General features: G+C 37.2%; 1 long non-coding RNA gene across 1 annotated transcript in view; it reads right to left on the bottom strand.

Moving 5' to 3' along the window:
* LOC130829143 (uncharacterized) overlaps window positions 1-18994 on the bottom strand; it is a 36851-nt gene extending 17857 nt beyond the window's left edge. Inside the window, exon 1 of the long non-coding RNA XR_009047462.1 lies at window positions 18866-18994. This is a non-coding gene — a long non-coding RNA (uncharacterized LOC130829143). The remainder of the gene's footprint in view (window positions 1-18865) is intronic.
* Window positions 18995-19730: the final 736 nt, after the last annotated feature.

Here is a 19730-nt window from a genome sequence, read left to right as displayed (position 1 = left end):
GCATCAGTAGCAGCAGGGGAGGCACTGGAAGTCCTGACCCAGTTCTCCCTCTCAATGGCCATTCCCACTCCCTGACTGACCTGTGATCACAGGGCAGGCAGTGGCCACAGGCAGGCAGTGACAGACCATCTTGGCTGGGCCCGTGCTAGCACTGTCAGCGTCAGTGGCCTGGAGCCAGCAGGAACGTCCCAACCCTTCAACAGGGCAGTAGTGTTGGCACTCAGGCTCTTACCAAACATCTCTGCGTCAGATGGCCTCACTACCAGCCCTAATCCTTCTCCTAGAGTCTGCACAAGTCTAGCAAGCTGGGGCCTGTCTCCCTGCCTCCTCAAGGAGCTGGTTAAGTCCAAGCCACTTGGGAGCCTTAGCCAGATAATTGGCTCCAGAAGCCCAACCCAAAAATCTAAAATTAATCCTGGTAGTGTTGTGTCAGGAGGTGGAGAGGACAGCACAGAACCAGGATGCGCAACACCTGGGCTCCTGGCCCTGTTCTGCTGATAACCAGCTGAACAACTGTAGACAAGTTTACTTCCCTCACCAGGCCTCCCTCTTCTCCTCAAGCTACAGGTTTGTACCGACAGCCTCTGACCTATCTTCCAACTTCAAAAGTGAGTGATGCCAGTGCCCCAAGATCAACAAGACCTTTTCTCAACCAGTTTCAGCCATAAAGTCTTCCCCCATAAGTAACCTCAACACTTCATCTTGCAATTTCAACTCACTCTTTTTCTGTTAATCTCTAGGTTAGAGGCAAATTGTCATCATGTTTTGCTCTTATTCCAGTGTTCTTAGCAAGAGTGGGGTGGGAAGCTTGTGCTGGTCCAGGAAGAGAAAGAGAAGGAAGTTTAATATGGCTGGTTCTTTTCATCCTTCAGGACTCAAATTCAATGTCATTGCTTCAGAAGTTCAGTTTTTACCTTTCCTGACCATCTAATCCAAATCCATCCCCACACACCATCATCTACACCCATTAGTCTCTACCACTACATCATTCATACTCTGTTTATTTCATCTATAGCAGTTACAACTATCTCTAATTTATTAATGATTTATTTGTTCACTTATTATTTGGCTCCATATTCATTTCCTATTTATGCCATAACAAATGACCACAAATTTAGTGACAACACAACACAAATCTATTATCTTAGAGTCCTAGAAGTTAGAAGTCCAAACCAGCTTCACCAAGCTAAAATCAAGGTGTTGGCAGGCCTGGGTCCCTTCTGGAAACTCTAGGGAACAATTCATTTAATTTCCTTTATATAGAAATCCCTAGCATTCCTTGGCTCATGGCCCATTCCTCCATCTTCAAGCCTGCAATGTAACATCCCCAAATCTCTCTCTGACTATGACCTTTGCTTCCATTGTCACATCTCCTTCTCTAATTCTGACCCTCTTGCCTCCATAAGTACCTCTGTGACTATATCAATTAATTAAAATCAACTCAGAACTGGCATACATGTTAGAATTAGGTCATGAGTACACTAAATCAGTTATTACAACTGTATTTCACATGTTGAGAAATTAAACAGGGAGGTGGAAGATACAAAAAATGAGCTCAGCTGAACTTCTAGAAATAAAACCTCCAATAAGTAAAATTAAAAATACACTAGATAGGATTAGTGGTAGATTAGATATTGCAGAATAAAAGAATAGTGAACTTGAAGACATAGCAATATAAACAAACCAAAATAAAATACAGGAAGAAAAGACAATTTTAAAATAAACAAAACATCAGTAAGATATAGGACAGTTTCAAACACCCTAATATAAATGTAATTAGAGTCTCCAAAGGAGAATTGGCAGAAAAAATATTTGAATAATAGTCAATAATTTTCAAAATTTGATGAAAACTGCAAATTGACAGATTTGAGAAACTCAATGAACCCCCAACACAAGAAACATGAAGAAAACTACAGCAAGCCTCATCATAATCAAATTATTAATGGCAGCTAGGGAAAAAAAGACATGTTATATACAACGGAACAAAGATAAGGATGACAGTAGATTTCTTGTTAGAAACAAGGCAAGTGAGAAGGCTGTAGAGCAACATCATTAAAGTACTAAAAATAAATAAAATAAATAAAATAAAAAAAAACTGGACAACTTAGAATTCTGTACCCAGCAAAAATATTTTCAAAAAACAAAGGCTATATAAAGGATTTTCAGATTTTAAAAAGTTGAAATAATTCATCATCAGCTGACCTACACTATAATAAATGTTCAAGAATATTCTTTAAGCAGAAGGAAAATGATACCAGATGGAAATATAGATCTGTGCAAGAGAATGAAGAAGTTGAGAAATGACAACAATATGGATAAATATGTAAGTTTTTTCTTTATTGTTTAAATATATTTAGAAAATAACTGACTAAACAAAAATAATAGCAATTTAGTAAGGGATTTATAAAATAGCTAAAATGTGTGACAATAATGCTCAAAAAAGTGAGAGGAGAGAAATGGAAGTATACTATTGATAGATTCTTATAATGTATATTAAATAGGATAATATTACTAGAAAGCAAACTGTGATGAGGAAAAGGGTTTTGTAAACCCTAAAGTAATCAATAAAAAATTGTTAAAGTTAATGACATAAGGAAGACAAAATTAAATTTTAAAATATATTCAGAAAACAAAGAGCAATATGATAGATTTAAACCTAAGCATATCAATAATCACTTTAAATTTAAATGTAAATACTTCCATTATCAACTGGATAAAAAATATAAGACCCAACTATATAATTCCAACAAGAATAGCGTGTCAGGGCTTCCTTGGTGGCACAGTGGTTAAGAATCTGCCTGCCAATGCAGGGGACACGGGTTCAAGCCTTGGGCCAGGAAGATCCCACATGCCGTGGAGCAACGAAGCCCATATGCCACAACTACTGAGCCTGTGCTCTAGAGGCCTTGAGACACAACTACTGACCTCATGTGCTGCAACTACTGAAGCCCATGCACCTAGAGCCTGTGCTCTGCAACAAAAGAAGCCACTGCAATGAGGAGCCCACGCACTGCAATGAATAGTAACCCCCACTCTCCGTAACTAGAGAAAGCCCGTGTGCAGCAACGAAGACCCAACGCAGCCAATAAATAAATAAATAAATAAGAATAGCATGTCAAATCTAAAGATACAAAGAGGTTAAAAATAAAAGGATGGAAAAAGATATAACATGCTAACACTAATCAAAAGAAAGCTGGAAACAAGATTTACACTCCTGAGAGTATAGAGTAGATGTACTTTTCCCTGTCCTTCCAACTAAATACAGTTGAATATTCTGGACATTGCATATAAAACATGACAACTCAAAAAGGCAGAGAGAAGATGGCAGATCAGCTATGGAACACAAGATGCCAGAAATAATATGGTGGTAATCTTCCCGGGATTTCTTTTTGCCTCATGATCCCAGAAGAATATATGAAGTAGCCAGCAACCTAGAAATGCCAATGGGCACAGATCAAACAAAAAAGCCTGCTTTTTTTCTAGGCAAAGACCAAGAAAGGAGCATCTCTCAAGACAGAAAATGTTTAGACAATAATCCCTCTATCCCAGCCAAATAACACAGGAAAAAAGCATTGGCTCACTCCAACCTATACTACTAAAGCTTGATAGGGCATCTAGATTCCACCCTCATGAGGCTATAACAAATCTCCTTAACATTCCTACCAGTGTGGTGTCAGAGAAGACCAAGTAGAAGTCAGGGCTTTCATTCGCACCTGGCTTAAATACCCTCCCTCCCCCTGATGTCAGTAGAGACCACATAGGGATTCTGAACGTCCACTCCCACCTGGCAGTAATGAGGAAACACTTCCCCTCCCCACTGGGGAATAGTCAAAGGAAACCTAGTCAGGGCTTTCATCATCACTAAGTGGTAAAGAGGCCACTCTCACCATGGCATCAGTGGAGATCACCTATGGATCTGGACCTCTCACAATGGCCCAGTAGTAATGAAGAGTCTCTCTCTTTGCATGTCAACAGACGCTGAATGGGGAACCTCAACTTCTACCCGCCAGTATCAAGGCAGTAACACCACCACCTCAACCCCATGGAGCAGTGTCAGAGAAAGGTAGTTAAAACAGAGTCTCAAAACATATTATTAAAATTTCCAAGGTTCAATCAAAAATCACTCATCATACCAAACTAGGAAGATCTCAAACTGAAATTTAAAAGATAATCAATAGATGCCAACACTGAAATGACAGAGATGTTAGAATTATCTGATAAACATTTGAAAGCAACCATGATAAAAATGTTTCAATGAGCAATTCTAAACGTGCTTGAATTTCCAAAAAAGAAAGGTTCAGGCCCAGATTGTTTCACTGGGAAATTCTACCAAATATTTAAAAAAGAATTTACAATCAATTTTGCTTGAATCAAATGAAAAAAATTAAAAGCCTCAACAAAGATATACAACACCTCAGCAAAAAGAGTAGAGGATATAAAAAATAGCCAAAGGGACATTTATGAACAGAAAAACACAAAAACTGAAATAAAATCTCAGTGAGTGAACTCAGAACAAAAGAGAGAGCAAAAAGAACTACAAATTGGAAGATACAGAACAATAGAAATGACTCAATCTGAACAACTGAGAGACTATCAACTGAAAGAAAAGGGAAACAAACAAACAAACAGCAAGCCAGCAGAGCCTCAGGGATGTGGGAGATAATAACAAAAGACCTAATGTTTGTGTTGTCAGAGTCCCAGAAGAAAAGAAAGAGGCCTTAGGGTGGAAAAATTAATTCAGGAAATAATGACTGAAAACTTACCATATTTGTCAAACAATGTAAACCTATAGATTTAAAGAGCTAAGAAAATCCCAAACAAAATAAACTCAAAGAAATCTATGACAAGACATCATAATTAAACCCCTGAAAAATAAAGACAAAGAAAAGTTCCTGAAAGCAGCCAGAGGAAAATTACACGTTATTTGTTGTAGAGAAACAATTCAAATTACAGCATATTTCTCATCAGAAACTATAGAGGTCAGAAGGTTGTGGCACGTTATTGTTCAAGTGTTAAGAGAAAATTACTGTCAATCCAGAATCCTATTGCCCAACAGTATATATCCTATTTCTAGCAAAACTATCCTTCAGTAGTGAAAGGGAAATAAAGATATTCTCAAAAGAAAGAAAACTAAGAAAGTTGTTTGTCAGAAGACCTAACCTGAAAGAGTGGCTAAAGGAAGTTCATTAAACAGAAAGTGAAAGATAAAAAAAGAAATATTGGAATATCAGGAAGGAAGAAAGAACAAGGTAAGCAAAAATATGAGTAAATTCAATAGGTTTTCCTTCTCTAAAATGTTCTAAGTCATGGTTGGCAGTTGAAGCAAAAATTATAACATTTTCTGATTTTGTCCGAAATGCATGCAGAGGAACTATTTTAAGACAAGTATCTTACAAATAAGGGAAAGTAAACGAATGTAAAGGAAGGTAAGGTTTCTATATTTCATTCAAACTGGTAAAATAATGACATCATAGTCTGTGGTAAGTTATGTGTATATAATACCTAGAGCAATCACTAAAAATGCTATAGAAACAGAATATTGGGAAACACTATTAATAAATCAAAATGAAGTTTAAAAAAAAAGTTCAAGTAGCTCAGATGAAATCAGAAAAGGAAAACAGAGACACAAGCAAACAAACAAACAAAAGAGACCAAACAGAAAACAAAAATATTGAATAACAGACTTAAGCCCTGACATATCAATAATCACATTATATGTAAGTGGTATAAATATATTAATTAAATGAGAAGATTGAGTGACCAAACTATATGCTGTCTACAGGAAATTCACATTCAATATAATGATATAGGCAGGCAGAAAGTAAAATGATGAAAAAGTTACATATAATGCAAGCATTAATCTATGCAAAGCGAGAATAACTATATTAATATCAGATAGAGTAGACTTCAGAGTAAGGAAAATTACCAGAGATAGCAAGAGACTTTATGTAATGATAAAAGAGTCAATCTCATAAGAAGACATAGCAATCCTAAAATGTTATGATCCAAAAAAACAGGGCTGAAAAATACATGAAGCCAAACTGGTAGTACTAAAAGAAGAGGCAAAAAAAAACACAATTATAGCTGAGGATTTCAACACTCTACTCTCAGCAACTGATAAAACTACTAGATAGAAAACCAGCAAGGATATTGGAGAACTCAACAACACCATCAAACAAAACAATCTAATGGACATTTATAGAACACTCCACTCAATAACAATAGAATGCACATTCTTTTCAAGAGCCCATGGAGCATATACCAAATAGATCATGTCCTGGGACATGAAATAAACCTCAACAAATTTAAAATAATTGAAGTCATACAAACTGTGTCTCTAACCACAATGGAATCAAACAAAATCAATCAAAATCTATAACAGAAATATAACAGAAACATCTCTACACATTTGGAAAACAAGACATTTCTAAATAATCCATGGATTAAAGAAGAAGTCTCAAGGGAAATCTATAAAGAGTATAGAGAACTGAGGGAAAGTGAAAATACAATAAATCAAACTTTGTGGGACACAGCTAAAGCAAATTCATAGCCCTAAATGCATACATTAGAAAAGAGAAAAAGTCTCAAATTAATCGTTTAAATTTCTACTTTAAGAATCTAGAAAAAGAGAGTAAATTGAACTCAAAGAAAGCAGAAAGAAGGAAATAATAAAGATAAGAGCAAAAATCAATGAAGTTGAAAAAATAATAAAACAAAAAGCTGATTCTTTGAAAAGATCAATATAATTGACAAATCCCTAGCAAGACTGACAAAGAAAAAGAGAAAAGACACAAATGACACAAATATAAGGAGTGAAACAGGGGATAACATTTATACACCCTGCAGACATTAAAAGTATGAAAATGGATAACTATGAATACTCTACAAACATGCATCTGGCATCTTAGATGAAGTGGACCAGTACCTCAGAACACAGACTATCACAACTCACCTAATATGAGATAGGTCATTTGAACAGCCCCATAACTGTTAAGGAAAATAAATATGTAATTAAAAACTTCCAAAAAAAGAAAGCTTCAGGCCCAGATTGTTTCACTGGGGAATTCTAGCAAATATATAAAAAAGAATTAACATCAATTTTGTATAATCACTTCCAGAAAATAAAAGAGGAGAGAACGTTTTCCAATTCATTTTATGAAGCTGGTATTACTTGGATACCAAACTAGATAAAGACAGTATACAAAAAGAAAACTATAGACCATTATTTCTCAAGAATATAAGAATATAATTTAACAAAATATTAGCAAACATATTTCACCAACACAAAGAATTATACAATGTGACCAAGTGGGGTTTATTCTCGGGATGAAAGGCTGGTTCAATATTCATAATTTAATCAATGTAATCCACCACATTAACAGGATAAAAAAGAAAAACTATATAATCATATCCACTAATGCAGAAAAAATATTTGACAAAATTCAATGTCCGTTCATGATAAAAATTCTTGGAGAAATAAGAATAGAGGAGAATTTCCATAACTAGATAAAAAGTAACTACAAAAACCCTACAACTAAATGGTATATAAAGAAATGTTTTCTCCACTAAGATTGGATACAAGGGAAGGATATCCACTCTCAGCACTCTAATTCAACATAGTATTGAAAGTTCTAGCCAGTGCAATAAGGTAAGAAAAGGAAATAAAATGCATACAATTTGAAAAGAAGGAATAAGACAGTCTTTATTTGTAGATGACATTATTGTTTATGTGGAAAATCCAAAAAAGATTCTAAAACAAATGAGTTCAACAAGGTTGCAGGATGCAAGATAAACATACAGAAATCAATTATATTTTTATATACTAGCAATGAACACACAGAAAACAAAATTTAAAATACAATACCATTTATACTCTTTAAACACAAGAAACACCTAGGCGTAAATCTAACAAAACATGTACAGTGCTTGTATATTGAAAACTACATAATGTTGATAAAGTAATCAATAAGATCTAAATAAATAGAGGGACACTGGTACTTGTGGATTGAAAGACTCAGCAAAGATGAATAAGATATTAATTCTCCCCAAATCAATATACAGGTTTAGTGAAATTCCTATCAAAATCCCAGACAAATTTTTTGTACACATGGATGAGATTATTCTAAAATTTAAATGAAAAGACAAAGGAATGAGGATGCCGAAAACAATTTTGATAAAGAAAAATAAAGTGGGAGGAACTGGTCTATTTGATTTCAAGCCATATAGCTACAGTAATCAAGGCTGTGTGGTATTTGCAGAGGAATAAACACAAAACTAAATGGAACAGAATAGAGAATCCAGAAATAGACCCACACAAATATGCCGAATTAATTTATGACAAAGGTACAGAGCTATTCAATGGAGGAAAAATAGCATTTTCAACAAATGGTACTGGAGCAACTGGACACTGATAGGCTAAAACAACAACAAAATAGAACATAAAATAAACAAAAGAATCAAAAACCTCATACCTTATACATAAATCTTACAGCTCACACAAAAAGTAACTCAAGATGGAGCAGAAACTTAAATGTAAAATGTAAAACTATGAAACATTTAGAAAAAAATAGGAGAAAATCAAGGGCTAGGCAAACAATGTGTAGATGTAACACCAAAGTATCAATAAGACTGAAAAAGGAAAAATCAATGAATTAGACTTCATTAAAGTTGAAAACTTTTACTCTGTAAAAGACCTTGTAAAAAGTTTGAAAAGACAAGCTACAGAGTGAGAAAAAAATATTTGTGAGCTATATATCTAGAAAAGGACTGTATTTAGAATATATAAATAACCCTCAAAATCCAACAGTTAAAAAAAATCCAGTTAGAAAGCAGGCAAAAGACATTGAGAGGCATTTCACCGATGAGGATATACAGATGAAAAAGAACACATAAAAAGTTATCCAACATGATTAGCTTTTAGGGAAATACAAATTAAAACTGTAATGAAATATCACTATACACACATCAAATTAAAAACAGTAACAACACCAAATCCTGGTGAGGATGTGGAGAAACTGGATCACCTTTACATTTCTAGTGGGAGTAGCAAATGGTATAGACCCTCTAGCAAACTGTTTGGCAGTTTCTTGAAAAACTAAACTTGCAGCTACAATATAACCTAGTAATTGCACTCCTGGGCATTTATCCCAGAGGAATGAAGACTTATGTTCACGTAAAAACCTGTACAAAATAAGTACTAGAGATGTAATGTATGATATAGTAAGTATAGTTAACACTGCTGTATGATACATGGGAAAGTTGTAAAAAGAATAGATCCAAAGAGTTCTCATTACAAGAATTTTTTCCTTTTCACTGTATCCATATGAGATGATGGATGTTAACTAAACCTACTGTGGTAATCATTTCATAATATATGTAAATCAAACCATCATGCTGTACACCTTAAACTTACACAGTGATGTATGTCAATTATTTCTCAATAAAACTGGGGGAGAAAACCTGTACATAAATGTTTATAGCAAACTTTCACAATGATCCCAAACTAGAAACAACCAAGATGTCTTTCAATGCATACATGGTTAAACTGTGGTGCAGCCATACCTTGGAATACTACTTAGCAATAAAAAAGGAACAAATCTATTCCTACACCCAACAAACCACATGCTCCTCCAGAGAATTACAGTGAGTAAGTAAATCTAATCCCCCCCAAATCCCATATATATTGCACAATTTCATTCATATAACACTCTTGAAATGACAAAAGTATAGGAATGGAGAATAGATTGGTGGTTGCCAAAAGTTAAAGAGGAAGTGGGGATGGGAGGGAAGTGGGTATGCCTATAAAAGGCAAACATGTGGGATCCTTGTGGTGATAGAAATGTTCTATATATTGTGTCACTGTACATTTCTTGGTTGTGATAGTGTATTAAAAGTTTGCAAGATGTTAGGGAAACTGGTTAAATGATACATATACTCTCTATATACTATTTCTTACAACTGCATGCAATCTACAATTATCTCAAAATAAAAATATTACTTAACTACAATGTGAAGACCACATATTGTACAATTCTACTTATATGAAATATCCAGAATAAGGAAATTTGAAGAAGTGAAAATGGTTGCTTAAGGCTAAGGGAGGAGAAGGGAATAAGGGTAACTGTTAATGGGTATATGAGGTTTATTTTGGCTAATGAAATGTACTAAAATTAGATTGTGGTGATGGTAAATCTACACATGTACTAAAAACCATTGAATTGTCCACTTGACATGGGTAAACTTGTGATGCTTTCACTTATATCTCAATAAGCTATAAAAAAGAAAAAAAGAAAGCTTGAGTGGCTATATTAATGTCAAAGTAGATTTTAGTTCGAAGAATATTACTACATATATTTTAAGTTATTTCATAATGAAAAAGGAGTCCATTCATCAAGAGGACATAATAATCCAAAACAGAGCTTTGGTGTTTTGTTTGTTTGTTTGTTTTTATAATAACAGAGCTTCAAATAACATGAAGCAAAAATTGATAGAACTTCAAGGAGAAAGGGGGCAAATCCACACGTTATTGTCAGACACTAAAAAACTCCTTTCTCATAATTGATAGAACAAGTAGACACAAAATTATTAAAGAGATAGAAGATTTGAACAGCACCATCGAACAAATTAACCTAATTGACACCATAGAACACGCCACCCAGCAACAGCAGAGTGCAAATTTTTTCAAGTGCACAAAGAACATTTCACAAGATAGGCCATATTCTGTACCACAAATAGATGTAAAAAGGTCAAGTTATACAAAATATGTTTCCTCAATTTAATTGAATTAAGTTAGAGATTAATAAAAGAAATATCTCTGGAAAATCCCCAAATATTTGGAAAGAAAATAACACATATTTAAATAATCTATGAGTCAGAGAAGAAATAAGAAAGGAAATTAGAAAGTATTTTCAACTGAGTAAATATGAAACACAAGCTAGTTGAAATTGTGGGAAACCACAAAGCAGTACTGGAGTGGTGAGATTCAGAGAGGGACATTTAGAACACTAAATGCCTATATTAGAAAATAAGGAATAAAGCAAGTATCAAACCAAAGACCTAAGTTTCCACCTTAGAAAGCTTGAAAACAAAGAGTAAATTAAACCCAAAGTAAGCAGTGTTCTGATACTAATAAAGATTAGAGTAGAAATCAATGAAATAGAAAACAGAAAACAAAACAGAAAAATCAATGAAACCAAAGGTTGATTTTTTGAGAGTATCAATAAAATTAATGAACCTTTAGCCAGGCTGATCAGTAAAAGTGGAGAGAAGACACAAATTACCAATATAAGTAATGACAGGCACGGCAACTGTACAGATTACACATATATTAATGAACAATAAGTGAACATAATAAACAACTATATGTCAATACATCCATCTTAGAAAAAAATCAATACACTGAAAGATACAAATTACCAACTCTCACTAAAGAAGAAATGGATAACCTGAATAGATTTATATCTATTAAAGGAATTGAATTTGAAGTTAAAATCTTCTGATAAATAAAACTTCAGGCCCAGATAGGTTCATTGGTGAATTCTACAAAATATTTACAGAAAAATAATGCCAATTCTACACACGGTCTTCTACATAACTGAAGTGGAGACAATATATCCCAACTCACTCTATGAGGCCAGTGTTACCCAGATACCAAACTCACACAAAGATATTATAAGAAAAGAATGCTACAGATTAATATCATAGATGATAAAATTCTAAACAAAATTTAAGTTGAATCCAACAATATATTAAAAAGGTAATAGTCATGACTAAGTGGGATTTAACCCAGGTACACAAAGCTGGCTTAACATTAAAAATTTATCAATGTAATTCACCATAGGAGCAAATAAAAAAAAGGAAAAGAAAAGCCATATGATATTCTCAATACATGCAGATAAATCATTTGACAAAATCCAATATCCACATAAGAGAGAAATTCACAATTTAGTGGGAACAGAAGGGAATTTCCTCAATTTGACAAAGGATAAAAAAGAATAAGGCTCACAAATAAACCAAGACTTAAGAACAACACAAGCTTGTCCACTTCTATTTAACATTGTTCTGGAGGTTCTAGCCAGTGCCATAAGAAAAGAAAAAGAAATAAAAAGAATTAAGATTAGAAAAGAAGTAAAACTGTTATTATTCACAGACATTATTGCCTACAAAAAAAATTCAGCAGAACCCATTACAAGCTACTAGAACTAATAAGTGAGTTTACCAAGGTTGATGTATAGAAAACCAATATACAAATATCCATTGTTTTTATCAACTAGCAATGAATAATCAAAAATAGAAATTAAGAAAGCACAATATCATTTATAGTAGTATCAAATATATGAAATATTGTACTTAGGGACAAGTGTGCAAAAGTTGTGAAAGATAAGTACACCAAAAGTCACAAAATGTTGCTAAAAGAAAATTTTAAATATCTCCTAAATAAATGGAGATATATACTGTGTTCATGGGTTGGAAGAGTCACTATTATTAAAATGTCAACTCTATCCAAATTCATCGATAGAATCAATGTAACCCCTATCAACATCCCAGCATGCTTTTTAGTAGAAATTGACAAACTGATTCTAAAATTTGTATGGAAATGCAAAGGACCTGGAATAGTCAAACAAGTTTGAAAAAGAAGCACAAAGTTGGAAGATCAGCACTACCTGATTTCAAGAGTTATTATAAAGTTGCAGTAATCAAGTTTGTATGGTATTCAAGTAAAAACTAAAAGAATAAAAATCAGTATAACAGAATAGAGTACAGAAATAGACCCAAACATATACATTTTTATTTATTTTTTTAATGGAAGTGAGAAAGACAAATACAATATGATATCACTTATACCTGGAATCTAAAATATGGCACAAGTGAACCTATCTATGAAACAGAAATAGACTCACAGAGAACAGACTTGTGGTTGCTGGGGGGAGGCGGTTGGGGTAGGGATGGACTGGGAGTTTGGGGTTAGTAGATGCAAACTATAACATTTAGAATGGATAAACAACAAGGTCCTACTATATAGCACAGGGAACTATATTTAATATCTGGGATAAACCATAATGGAAAATAATATTAAAAAGGATGCATTTATGTGTATAACTGAGTCACTTTGCTATACAGCAGACATTAAACCAAACATGTATAGATAACTGATTTTTGACAAATTTGTAAAGACAATTCATCAGAAAAAGCGTAATACTTTCAACTAATAGTACTTAGAGCAATTGGATATCCACAGGAAAATTAGGAACTTTGATCTGTTCCTTGCACCATATACAAAAATTAACTCAAAAAGGAACAAAGACCCAAATGTAAAACCTAAAACTTAAAAAATTCTAGAAGCAAACCTTTTTGACCTTGGTTCAGCAAAGATTTCTTAGATACAACTGCATAAAAGAACAAATTGGTAAATTGGACTTAAAATTAAAAACTGCTCTTCAGAAACGCTGTTAGGAGAATGAAAAGACAAGCCATAGACAAGAGAAAACAGCAAATCATATATCTGATGAAGGAATCATATGTATGGAAATGTAAATAACTCTCAAATTCAATAATAAGAACATAACCCTATTTTAAAATGAGCAAAAGATTTGACTTAGAAAAAAGATATACAGATAGCAAAGAAGTTATATGAAAAGATGTTCAATGTCATTAGTCATTAGGGAAATGCAAATTAAAGCCACAAAGAGATACTCATATACCTCTCTTGGAATGGCTAAAATTAAGAAGCCTACCATACCAAGTGTTGCCAAGGAAATGAGGCAACTGGGATTCTCACACACCTCTGCGGGGAATATAAAGTGGCACAACTAATCCGGAAAACAGCACGGCAGCTTCTCAAAAATTTAAACATCAACTTACTATATGGTCTAGTCATTCCTCTCTTATTTGTCCAAGGGAAATGAATGTGTATGTCCATATTAACGCTTTTAACTAATGTTCCCAGCAGTGTGATTTGTAATAGTCCCAAATCAGAAATAACCCAAATGTCCATCAACTTGTGATCAAATAAACTATGGTTTATTCATTTAATGAAATACTATCAGAAATGAAAAGGAATAAACTATCAATATATACTACAACACAGATGGATCTCAAAATAATTATGCTGAGTGAAAGAAAGCAGGCCAAAAAAGAGTGCATACTGTATGCTTCCATTTATATAATTCTAGGAAATGCAAATGAATCTATAGTGACGGCACATCAGTGATTGCCTGGGGATAGGGGGCGGGGGGTGCAGGAGAGAGAAATTATTGTACAAAGGGGCACAAAGAAACTTTGGGGGATGATGGATACATTCATTACCTTTAATATACATATGTCAAAACTCATCAAATTGTACACTTTAAATATTTTCAGTTTATTGTATGTCAATTATATTTCAATAAAGCTTAAAAATAAAAGGATCCATAAGAGGTACAAGAGCAGTAGGGAAGATCATTGTTTTATCTCTTCCCTTCTGATCCTAATTCCCCAGGCAAGGAGATGGAGAGGGAGACAGAGAGAGTAAAGGTGAACAGACATCTGGGCTTAGACCAGTCACAGGACATCTGGTCCCCATTCCCTCATACCCTCCCCTGCTCCCCTCCACTCTCTCTTTCTTAAATTGATGAGTTTGAGAGCTGGCAGGGACCTGAGAGATGATAAAAAACACACACTAGTCAGCAAATATTATCGAACACTGTATTGGAGCTCTCTGGAGAAACATAACCAGGAGTATACACACCCATACGTATACACATGTGTGTGATATATACAGAAAGAGAGAGAGAGAGAGGGGTTGATTGATTTTAAGGAATTGACTCACATGATTACAGAGGCTGAGAAGTCCCAAGATCCGCAGTCAGTAAGCTAGAGACCCGAGAGAGTCAGTGGAGCAAATTCCATTGTGAGGCCAGAAGACAAATGCCTCAGCTGAAGCTGTCAGGCAAGAGAAGGGAATTCATAGGAAAGACAGCCTTTTGGTTCAATTCAGGTCTTCATCTGATTAGATGAGGCCCACCTACATTAGGGAGAACAATCTGCTTTACTCAGTCCATGATTCAAAGGTTTATCTCAACCAGAAACACCCTCACAAACACACCTAGAATAATGTTTGACCAAATGCCTGGGCACATCATGGCCCAGTCCAGCTGACACCTAAAATTAACCATCACAAATTCCTACTGTGCTTTAGGTACCAGAAGCAAAGCAATAACCAAGACAAACACTCAGTCCCTGCCCTCCTGGAGTGTTCAGTCTACAGAGAGACAGACGTTGAGGACATTGTTACAATTCACTGTGGTCAACAGAATTCTAGGACAGCCCCCATGATCTCTGCCCCCTGGTGCTATGCCTTGTCTATCTCCTCCCCTTGAGTGTGGGCAGAACTGATGACTTGCTTTCACACAATATAATATGGCAAAGGTGATGGGATTTCACTCGCTTGATCATATTACTTTAAATGGCAAAGGCGAAGGGATTTTTTTTCAGATGTAATTAAGGTCCAAAATCATTTGATTTTTTTAAGCTTTTTATTGGAATATAATTGCTTTACACTCTTGTACCAGCTTTTGAGGTACACCAAAGTGAATCAGCTGTATTTATACATATATCCCCATATCCCCTCTCTCCCATGACTCCCTCGCAACCTCCCTGTCCCGGCCCTCTAAGGCATCACCCATCATCGAGTTGATCTCCCTTTGTAATACAGCAACTTCCCACTAGCTATCTATTTTACAGTTGGTAGTGTATATATGTCTATGCTACTCTCTCACTTTGTCCCAGCTTCCCCTTCGCTCCCTGCCCCCCCAACCCCAGGTCCTCCAGTCCATTCTCAGCATCTGCATCCTTATTCTTGCCCTGTCACTGGGTTCATCAGTACATTTTTTTTTTTTTTTTTTAGATTCCGTATATATGAGTTAGCATACAGTATTTATTTTTCTCTTTCTGGCTTACTTCACTCTGTGTGACGAACTCTAGGTCTATCCACCTCATTACATATAGCTCCATTTCATTCCTTTTTATGGCTGAGTAATATTCCATTGTATATATGTGCCACATCTTCTTTATCCATTCATTTGTTGATGGGCATTTAGGTTGCTTCCATGTCCTGGCTATTGTAAATAGTGCTGCAATAAACATTACAGTACATGTTTTTTTTTGGATTATAGTTTTCTCTGGGTATATGCCCAGGAGTAGGATTACTGGATCATATGGTAGTTCTATTTTAGGTTTCTAAAGAACCTCCAAACTGTTTTCCACAGTGGCTCTACCAACTTACATTCCCACCAACAGTGCAGGAGAGTTCCCTTTTCTCCACACCCTCTCCAAAATTTATTGTTTCTAGATTTTTTGATGATGGCCATTTTGACCAGTGTGAAGTGATACCTCATTGTGGCTTTGACTTGCATTTCTCTAATGATGAGTGATGTTGAGCATCATTTCACGTGTTTGTTGGCCATCTGTATGTCTTCTTTGGAGAAACATCTATTTAGGTCTTCCACCCATTTGTGGATTGGTTTATTTGTTTTATTCGTATTGAGCTGCTTGAGCTGTTTGTATATTTTGGAGGTTAATCCTTTGTCCGTTGTTTCGTTGGCAACTGTTTTTTCCCATTCTGAGGGTTGCCTTCTTGTCTTGTTTATGGTTTCTTTCCCTGTGCAAAAGCTTTTCAGTTTCAGTAGGTCCCATTTGTTTATTCTTGATTTTATTTCCATTATTCTAGGAGGTGGATCCAAAAGGATCTTGCTTTGATGTATGTCATAGAGTGTTCTGCCTATGTTTTGATTTTTAATTAATGAAAAGAGAGGTTATCTTGGGTGGGCCTGGTTTAACCTGGAAAAACTCTTAAAAGAGGAACTGGACTCATCTTGAGAAGGACATTCTCCTGCTGGCCTTGAGGAAAATTCAGGCATGTTGTGAATGGTCTATGGAGAGGGGCAGCCTCTTCAGTCTTCCTGCTGCAGGGGCTGAATTCTGCCAACAACATGAATGAGCTTGAAACAGCACCCTGAGCTCCAGATAAGAACACAGCCCAGCCAGCACCATGACTGTAGCCTTGGGAGACCCAAGCAGAAGACCCAGTTAAGCCGCGCTGGGACTTCTGACCCCCAGGACGTGGCTGTTGTTCTCAGGTGCTAAAGGTGTGGAAATTGCACAACAGAAAACTAATACATGCACTCACTCCAGACATAGAGGAGAGATTTCTGAGGCCTGGAAAACGAAAGTGACTTGCCCAAGGTCACACAGCTGGTCACTGACAAAGTGGTAATAACTAGCATTTCCTGAAAATTTGCACTGACCATGAACTATGCCAAGATCTCAAGTCATCTGACAAGGCAGTGGTGTGCTATAGATAACTATGTAATAGCCTTCGCATCTGTTTTACAGGTGAGCACCTGAGGCCTAAGGAGGTAAAAGAGCTTCCAAACACCATAGGAGCTGGGATCTGGGCCCAGACCTTCTGGCCGCCAAGGTTGTGCTCCTGACTTCTCTCCCTCCTACTCTAATTGTGAGCTGAGGGGCAGGGGAGAGCTGGTGTGGCAGCCGTGGCCAAGCTCACCCCTCACTAACGGTTTATTGGATGACAGCTCCCAGAGATCGTTAGTGACGATGTGCTGAGACCTGAACTCACACACCTGACTGTCACGTCCCCAACCCCTACCTCAGCGAACAAACAGAAGACCCAACCCTTAGGAGAACAAAAATGCGACATTTGTCACGTCTCACAACTGTATAGCACTTAGCAGTCTACAAACACCTTCACAGATCCCGGCTCGTCAGAGCCTCCCGATGGCCCTGGGGAGGTGCGCGGGGCAGGTGCAGGTTAAGATCTGCCGTGGGCAAGCTGCAGAACCAGGTGTACGTTTCAGACGGAAAACCAGGAAGAGCCAATGTTTCGGTTCCAGTCTGAAGGCAGGAAAGAACGCATGTCCCAGTGTAAAGGCCCTCAGAAGGAATGAGTTTCCCTTCACTAGGGGAGGGGCAATATTTTTGCCCTAGTCAGGTCTTCATGGATTGGGGGGAGGGCCATGGCTTCACTCAGCATGTGTCTCAATGTTCATCTCATCCAGAAGCACCCTCACAGACACACCCGGAGGAACGTTTGACCAAACATCTGGGCGCCTGTGGCCCAGTTCAGTTCATGAGTAAAATTAACCTTCTCGTCCACAGAGGGGAGTCTTAGCAAAGAGTGGGCAGGGCTAAGGGACACTGACAAGGAAGAATGATGTAGCTCAGGTCTAGCAATTGCAGGGAGCCACTGGCCCTCCCAGGCTGAGGAGGTCTGGGAGGGAGCAGTGACCAGACCTGGATTCAGCAGCTGCAGGAGAGCAACAGGAGATGAGTGGTGGCCTTTTAGAGAGGGATGCAGATGACCCATGGCCCAGCAGGCCAGGAGTGAGGTTAACAAGTCCCTGCACTTCAGTCTCCTCCTGACCCAGTCTCTGTGCTGGGACCTCGGATCAGCCACACAGGAGGCAAAGGGGTCTCACTGATGCAGTCCGTGCAGAGCAGTCGCCCAGCCCCACCCCACCAGGGCCAAGAGCAGGGCAGAGAAAGGAGGCAAGTGGCTCTAGGGGGCAGCAGTGCACCCACTACAGGTGAGGACGCGAAGGTTCAGAGCAGAGAATTTCCTAAGGAACAATTAGCAGAGCCAGAACCAAACTGGTTTTTCTGATGTTGCATCCACGAGTCTCCCCAGTTCCTCTTGCAGGCAGGTTTGCTCTTTCTCCCTCTAGGGTGGAGCATGGGCTTCTTCTGGACACAAAGCCTGGGTATTGGGGGTCTCCTCATCGCTGAGTTTGGTCAAGACCCTAGGCTCTGCATCTCCTGCTCAAGGTGGCACCCTGTTGCCCTAAGATCCCCATTTGTGATGCTCACCTACCTCACCAAACTTCACCTCATGCCTCCTTTAGTCACTCCAGCCACGTGTCTCCTTTCATTTCCGCAAAGGCATCCATCTTTTTCCTGCCTCCAAGCCTTAGAACATGTACTTTCCTCTGCCAGTAATGCCCTTCCTCTCACTCTTCAGCCAGTTTGCTCCTCTTCCTTCTGCTCACTCATCATTTAAATTCAGTTCCCTTGTTGTTCTCTCTTATAGCCCCCGTTCCTTTTCTTTCTAATCCTTATTGAGTATGTAATTATGCATTAATTGCCACCATTTGTTTAATAATTGTGCCTCCCACTAGCTTCTTAAGTTCACTCAGGGCAGGAGCAGTGCTCCTTTGCTCACCAACATAAACCCAATACTTCCCACAATGCCTGACATATAGTAGGTGCTCAATAAATCTTTGTCAAATGAATAAAGCAGCTGGCTGTGTGACAGAGCTTGAATCTGAGCAAGAGACAGACAGTGATGAGAGGCACCAGCCATCAGGGCAGATCCCCAGACCCAGTGGTTCTTCTGCAGGGAAGCCATCTCTTTCCAGGTGAGATTTTAGGAGCACCTCTCTGCTTTATTGCAGTTTTATGAGATGCTTCCATTAAAGCACCAAACGTTTAGTTTAAGAATTCTCAAGCATTTTATCCCCTTGAGAAAATGAAAGTCTCCTAAAGAGACATAGAACTTTTAAGATCATCAGTCACTAGTACCTCAGGATGAGTGAGTTTACTGGACCCTTGAACATTTTTGGATAAGGAAGGGTGACTGAAAGGATGGAGAGGAAGGCCCACCACTAAGGATAAGAGAGGGTGGAGAGTGAGGAGGTGAGGAGGTGAGGAAAGGCCCTGCCTGGACGCGCTGCAGGGAG

The sequence above is a fragment of the Hippopotamus amphibius genome, chromosome 9 (assembly GCF_030028045.1).
Source record: "Hippopotamus amphibius kiboko isolate mHipAmp2 chromosome 9, mHipAmp2.hap2, whole genome shotgun sequence".
In the NCBI taxonomy this organism is placed as follows: domain Eukaryota; kingdom Metazoa; phylum Chordata; class Mammalia; order Artiodactyla; family Hippopotamidae; genus Hippopotamus; species Hippopotamus amphibius.
The sequence above is the reverse complement of the archived record's forward strand: the minus strand, read 5'-3'. Positions and strand labels throughout refer to the sequence as shown.